This window comes from Leucoraja erinacea, chromosome 12, assembly GCF_028641065.1.
Source record: "Leucoraja erinacea ecotype New England chromosome 12, Leri_hhj_1, whole genome shotgun sequence".
NCBI lineage: Eukaryota > Metazoa > Chordata > Chondrichthyes > Rajiformes > Rajidae > Leucoraja > Leucoraja erinaceus.
Genome location: NC_073388.1, coordinates 5,849,294 through 5,857,054, shown reverse-complemented (window position 1 = coordinate 5,857,054; position 7,761 = coordinate 5,849,294).

The following is a 7,761-nucleotide window of genomic DNA, read 5'->3' as shown; positions in this document are numbered from 1 at the left end:
CTCCCACACTCCGAAGATGTACAGGTTTGTAGGTTAATTGGCTTTGGTAAACTTGTAAATTGTCCTTCGTGTGTGTAGGGTAGTGCTAGTGTACGCGGTGATCGCTGGTCTGCACAGATTCAGTGGGCCGAAAGGCCTGTTTCCGAGCTGTATCTCTAAAGTCTAAAGTCTAGAGTAAAATGCTGGTGTTTGCCCTATATGTGGATCAAGGAACTGTCTATCTATTGTTTCCTGATTTACCATGTGGCACAGTGGTGTAGCTGGTGGAGCTGCTCTGAAACAGTGCCAGGGAACCTTGTTCGATCCTGACCTCAGGCGCTATCTGTGTGGAGTTTGTACGTTCCTCCCTATGACTGGGCTTTCTCTGGTTCCCTCCCATATCCTGTCGATGTGCATACTTGTAGTTTAATTGGCTTCTGTAAATTGTCCCTGGCATGTAGGGTAGAACGAGCATACATAGAAACATAGAAAATAGGTGCAGGAGTAGGCCATTCGGCCCTTCGAGCCTGCACCGCCATTCAATATGATCATGGCTGATACGGGTGGGTGATCGCTGGTCGGCACGGACTCGTTGGGCCGAAGGGCCTGTTTCCACGCCGTATCTCTAACCCAAACTAAGGGGGAAACCTTTTAGGACAGAGATGAGAAAGAAAAAAATTCACACAAAGAGTGGTGAATCTGTGGAATTCTCTGCCACAGAAAGTAGTTGAGTCCAGTTCATTGGCTATATTTATGAGGGAGTTAGATGTGGCCCTTGTGGCTAAAAGTATCAGGGGATATGGAGAGAAGGCAGGTGCAGGATACTGAGTTGGATGATCAGCCATGATCATATTGAATGGCGGTGCCGGCTCGAAGGGCCGAATGGCCTACTCCTGCACCTATTTTCTATGTTTCTATCATAGAAAAATTGTCCCTAATGCGTGGGAAATGGTTGCAAAAGTGGGATACCAGTGTACAGGGTGATCGATGGTCGGCACGGACTCAGTGGGCCGAAGAGCCTGGGTTTCCACGCTGTATCTCTAAACAAAACATCCTATTCAATTTATTGTATTGTATTGTATTCGAATTTATTGTCATTGTCTCAATTAGAGACAACGAAATGAATTTCCCTTTACAGTCAGTATCATAAAAATAAAGAAATAATAAATAATAAACATATTAAAAATAAAATAGAATTTTTAAAAAAAGCACAAACACAGAAAGTCCACGACACAACACAACACAGTGGCACCAAGGTGAGGAAGGCACCATTGTCCAGCCAGCCTCCCCTCCGATCTTCCCAGATGTTCACCCGTGGTCGGGGCCTTCTGAGCACCCGCAGTCGCCGCCCCGGGCGGCCCGATGTTCAGGCCCTCACGCCGGGCTGGTGGAACGCCGACGTTGAACCCCGAAGGTGAAAATCCTCCTCAGCGGCCCGGACCTCCCGATCAGCCGCCTCCCACCGGAGTCCGCAGCTCCCGTCCCGCAGGCCAAGCCGGGCAGAGTTGCAGGACCCCGCGATGTTTGTCAGCGCCGCCCGCGTTGGGAGCTCCGCGAACCACAGCTCCATGATGTCGCTGTCACAGGCCCAGCACTCCGGGCTCCAGGCGGTGATCCCCGGTAAGGCATCGCCTGCCCCGCGATGTATCAGTGCTGTCCCGTCGCTGCTGGAGCTCTGGTCGGTCCAGGCAGGAAAGGCCGTGCCAATCCAGTAGGTAGGCCTCGAATAACAGTCCCGCCCTCTCCAGGAATCGACTGAAGGACGGTTTCCCCCGCACCGTACCCTCTTCCCCCACATTAAAACATTAAAAAAAAACATAAAAAACACACTTCAGCATAACAAAAAAAACGAAAAAACGAAAAGATACCGGGCTGAAGGTGGAGGCAGCTGGCACCAACGCCACCGGAAGTACAATTTACTGAATCTTTTAAAGGAACGTACTGTACATAGAAAAGCTTTGCCTAATGGGACAGTCCCACTTAGGCGATTTTTTGGGCGACTACAGGCGACAGCCACAAAACTTTCAACATGTTGAACATTTTTCGGCGGCAGCGCCGACAGTTTTTGCTGTGTTAAGGTTGTCGTACGCGCTGTCGTAGGTTGTGGCCAGATGTCGTAGGTGAATTCCATTAAAACTAGTCCCTGGCAGTCGCCTAAAGAGTCGCCTAAGTGGGACTTGAATCCCAGAGCTATTCCTGAAATGAAACCATTCACTACCCCCATTATTTATATATTTATTTCTAGGCAACAACGCTGCATGCGCCAGCAATATCTTCGCTCCTGCTGTTGACTTAACAGTTCCACAGCACTAATAAGGAAGTTCAATGACCCAGTTCTGAAGTTGGAATGAACGAACGTATGTGTGATAAACATCTTTATGCACACCCATTACTGTCTATACTTGACATTTAGCCTCGACTCACATTACTGCATTACCCTTGCGAGCAGCTCTCCATAAAGCTATTGAGAACATTCTTTACAGTTCTGTTCATTTTGCTCATTAGCTTCGTGGGAATTGTCGAGCCTCTTGCCTACTGGTTTAATTTAGTTTAGTTTAGAGATACAGCGCGGAAACAGGCCCTTCGGCCCACCGAGTCCGCGCCGACCAGCGATCCCCGCACACTGACACTATCCCACACTCACTGGGGACAATTCACGGTTTGTTTTCTTTTAAATATTTTTATTAGAAACAAACACATATTATAAACATTTCATGTATATCAGTCGTACATGTTAATATTATCAATTGTAGATTGGTTCTGCTAGTTTTTTTTTAAAGATAGGAAACATAGAAACATAGAATTAGGTGCAGGAGTAGGCCATATTATGCACCGCGCATTTAATATGTGGATTCCAACTCAGTATTCTGCTTCTACCCCCTGATCCCCTTTTTTCTTTAAAAGATAGGAAGTGGCAGAGAGAGAGAAAGAGAAAAAAGTTCTTCTCCCGCACAAATGTCAAGATAAAAAAAAGAAAGGAATGATTTACTAATAATACATCTTTGGAGATAGGTTTGTGGATTATAAAGTATAACTTTTCATCTAATCCTGAGTTCAAGCTTCGGTTAGGTTTCAGTGCTGGATCGATCTACCCCTTCAAATAGTCAATGAATGGAGACCATATTCTGACAAAAAGTTCTTGTTTGTCCATTAAGAAAAGTCTGATTCTTTCCAGGTGTAGGGTCTCCGACATTTCCATAATCCACATTTTAATATTGGGGGTTATAGGGCCTTTCCAAAATGTTAGTATTAATTTTTTCCCAGGTATTATACTGTAGTCAAGAAAGTCTCTTTGGTTTGTTTAACAAACAATTTAAGTTTGTACCAATTAACCTACACACCTGTACGTCTTTGGAGTGTGGGAGGAAACCGAAGATCTCGAAGAAAACCCACGCGGTCAAACTCCGTACAGGCAGCGCACGTAGTCCGGATGGAACCCGGGTCTCTGGCGCTGCAAGCACTGTAAGGCAGCAACTCTACCACTGCGCCACCGTGCTGTTCGACAGAGGACTACAGGTTCAAGCCATACTTCCGAAATTTAACCTCGGCTGCACAGGCGGAGTTGCTAGCATTTGAGGGGTGATCTTATAGAGGTGTAAAAATTCATGAGGGGAATAGATCGGGTAGATGCACAGATCTTGCCCAGAGTAGGGGAATCTAGGACCAGAGGACATAGGATTAAGGTTCGGGAGAAAAGATTTAATAGGCAATTTTTCCACACAAAGTGTGGTGGGTGTACGGAACAAGCTGCCAGAGGACTTAGTTGAGGCAGGGACTATCTCAACGTTTAAGAAACAGTTAGACAGGTACATGGATGGGACAGGTCTGCAGGGATATGGACCAAGCGCAGGCAAGTGGGACTTGTGTAGCTGGGACATTGTTGGCCGGTGTGGGCAAGTTGGGCCGAAGGGCCTGTTTCCACACTGTATCACTCTACGACACTGTTTGGACAAGAAATGTTACCATAATTTGGGCGGCACAGTGGCACAACTGGTAGAGCTGCTGCCTCACACCTCCAAATACCCAGGTTGGATCTTGCTGTCTGTGTGGAGTTTGCGTGTTCTCCCCCTGTGACCACATGGGTTTCCTCCGGATTCTCCCCTTTCCTCCCATCATCCCAAGTTTGTCGTTTAATTGGCCCTCTGTCTAGTGCCCCTAATGTGTAGGGACATTAGACAATAGACAATAGGTGCAGAAGTAGGCCATTCGGCCCTTCGAGCCAGCACCGCCATTCAATGTGATCATGGCTGATCATCCACAATCAGTACCCCGTTCCTGCCTTCTCCCCCTATCCATTTGACTCCGCTATCTTTAAGAGCCCTGTCTAGTTCTCTCTTGAAAGTATCCAGAGAACCGGCCTCCACCGAGTGAATGGGAAAGTGTGATGACGTGTGGCAGAAGGCCGGCATGGACTAGGTTGGCCCAAGGCCTTGTTTCTATGCTGTCTCTCACAAACCAAGGGTGCAAGCTGTCCCAAGGCATTATTTCAAAGATTATTAGGGGAGTTCCCTGTCATCCCAGAATGACTATCTCAAAAAGAGACACTCTGGTCAGTATTTCACTGCTACCCAGAGAGAACTGGAGAGGAGGGTGGAGGGAGTCGCCGACGGTGGTCAACGTTGGGCAAAGGGACGGTGAGTGGGAACCGGAAGGGGTCTGAAGGTGTCCGGGCGTGGAGAGGGACGACGGTTCACGGGACGATCCGGACGGAAATGACGGCTTTATTGGGACTTTACGGCCAACTGCAGCTGGGATTGGGAAAATGGCGGCAAAACATGGTGATCTTGTATATGGACTCCTTGTATGTGGACTCCATGTATATGGACCTTGTACATGGACTTGTATATGGATTCCTTGTATATATACTCCTTGTACATGGACTCCTTGTATATGGACTCCTTGTATATGGACTTGTTGTGGACTTGTATATGGATTCCTTGTATATATGGATGGACTCCTTGTATGTGGACTTGTATATGGACTTGTATGTGGACTTGTATATGGATTCCTTGTATATATACTCCTTGTGTATGGACTCCTTGTATATGGATTCCTCGCATATATACTCCTTGTATATGGATTCCTTGTATATGGACTCCTTGTATATATATTCCTTGTACCTTGCAGCCTCCTAGCATCCTCCTCACAGCTAACACTGCCCCCCAGCTTCGTGTAATCCGCAAACTTGGAGATGTTGCATTCAATTCCCTCGTCCAAATCATTAATATATATTGTAAATAGCTGGGGTCCCAGCACTGAGACTTGCGGTAACCCACTAGTCACTGCCTGCCATTGTGAAATGGACCCGTTTACTCCTACTCTTTGCTTCCTGTCTGCCAGCCAGTTCTCTATCCACATCAATACTGAACCCCCAATGCCTTGTGCTTTAAGTTTGTATACTAATCTCTTATGTGGGACCTTGTCGAAAGCCTTCTGGAAGTCCAGATATAACACATCCACTGGTTCGCCCTTATCCACTCTACTAGTTACATCCTCGAAAAATTCTATAAGATTCGTCAGACATGATTTACCTTTCATAAATCCATGCTGACTTTGTCCAATGATTTCACCACTTTCCAAATGTGCTGCTATCCCATCTTTAATAACTGACTCTAGCAGTTTCCCCACTACCGACGTTAGACTAACTGGTCTGTAATTCCTCATTTTCTCTCTCCCTCCCTTTTTAAAAAGTGGGGTTACATTAGCTACCCTCCAATCCTCAGGAACTATTCCAGAATCTAAAGAGTTTTGAAAAATTATCACTAATGCATCCAATATTTCTGCGGCTACTTCCTTAAGTACTCTGGGATGCAGCCTATCTGGCCCTGGGGATTTATCGGCCTTTAATCCATTCAATTTACCCAAAACCACTTCCCGGCTAACCTGGATTTCACTCAGTTCCTCCATCTCATTTGACCCCCTGTCCCCTGCTAGAAGATTGAGGGGGGATCTTATAGAAACTTACAAAATTCTTAAGGGATTGGACAGGCTAGATGCAGGAAGATTGTTCCCGATGTTGGGGAAGTCCAGAACAAGGGGTCACAGTTTAAGGATAAGGGGGAAATCTTTTAGGACCGAGACGAGAAAAACATTTTTTTACACAGAGAGTGGTGAATCTCTGGAATTCTCTGCCACAGAAGGTAGTTGAGGCCAGTTCATTGGCTATATTTAAGAGGGAGTTAGATGTGGCCCTTGTGGCTAAAGGGATCAGGGGGTATGGAGAGAAGGCAGGTACAGGATACTGAGTTGGATGATCAGCCATGATCATATTGAATGGCGGTGCAGGCTCGAAGGGCCAAATGGCCTACTCCTGCACCTATTTTCAATGTTTCTATGTTTCTATATATACTCCTTGTATATAGTCTCCTTGTATATGGACTCCTGTATATGGACACCTTGTATATGGACTACTTGTATATGGACTCCTTGTATATGGACACCTTGTATATGGACTCCTTGTATATGGACTCCTTGTATATGGACACCTTGTATATGGACACCTTGTATATGGACACCTTGTATATAGACTCCTTGTATAAGGACCACAGTGGGCTGTGTCTGTGTTCTGTACTTAATAGGGGATTGTACTTATGCATGTCAATAATCTTCAGAAGTTCATGTCATGGGAACAGAATTAGGCCATTCGGCCCACCAAGTCTACTCCACCATTCAATCATGGCTGATCTATCTGTCCCTCTCCTGCCTTCTCCCCATAACCCCTGAAACTTGTACTAAGCAAGAACCTGTCAATCTCTGCTTTAAAAATACCTGCAGATAGACACAAGTTGCCAGAGTAACTCAGCTGGTCAGGCAGCATTGCTGGGGAAAAAGGAATAGGTGATGTTTCGGGTCGAGACTCTTCTTCAGACTTAGAGTCAGGGGAGAGGGAAACTAGAGGTGAGAAAAGGTTTAGAACAAATCAGAGCCGGCACCGATGATCAAGGAGTTCTGCTCCTGGAAGTTATGTATCTATGAGCATCTAATCTAATCAAGAATTCTCAGTGTCAGATCAATGCTGGATAATAATTGATCCACAACGCGTGGTTTGATAAAGTTTGTAGCGGCCTGCAGTATCGCGAGGAACATCTAACACATCCTACCCTCCAAAGCTGCCCAAGTGTACTAACTGATCCCACAAGCATCATAAGCTGCAGTGGTCCAGTTACAAGCTCCGTCCAGACTGCCCATAACCACTTGTGATGGGGCAAGGGAGCATGGACAAGAGTCAAGTCAAGAGTGTTTTATTGTCATGGGTCCCAGATAGAACAACGACATTCTTAATTGTAGCAGCACAAGAGAATATGTAAACTTGGTACACTGTAAACAACATGATAAACAAGAAAAACAGTTCAGTGTTTCTAAATACACACACACACACACACACACACACATACACACACACACACACACACACACACACACACACACACACACACACACACACACACACACACACACACACACACTCACACTCACACACACACACACACACACACACACACACACACACACATATATACACACACACACACACATAATATATATATATACACACACACATATACATACACACACAAAAACACACACACACGCACATGCACACATACAAACACGCACATGCATGCACACACAAATACATACACGCACCCGCATGCACGCACATACACACACACATACATATACACACGCACATATACATAGCCACACCCTCACATGCACGCACGCACACACACATACATATACACACGCGCAAATACATATATACACATGCACACACACACA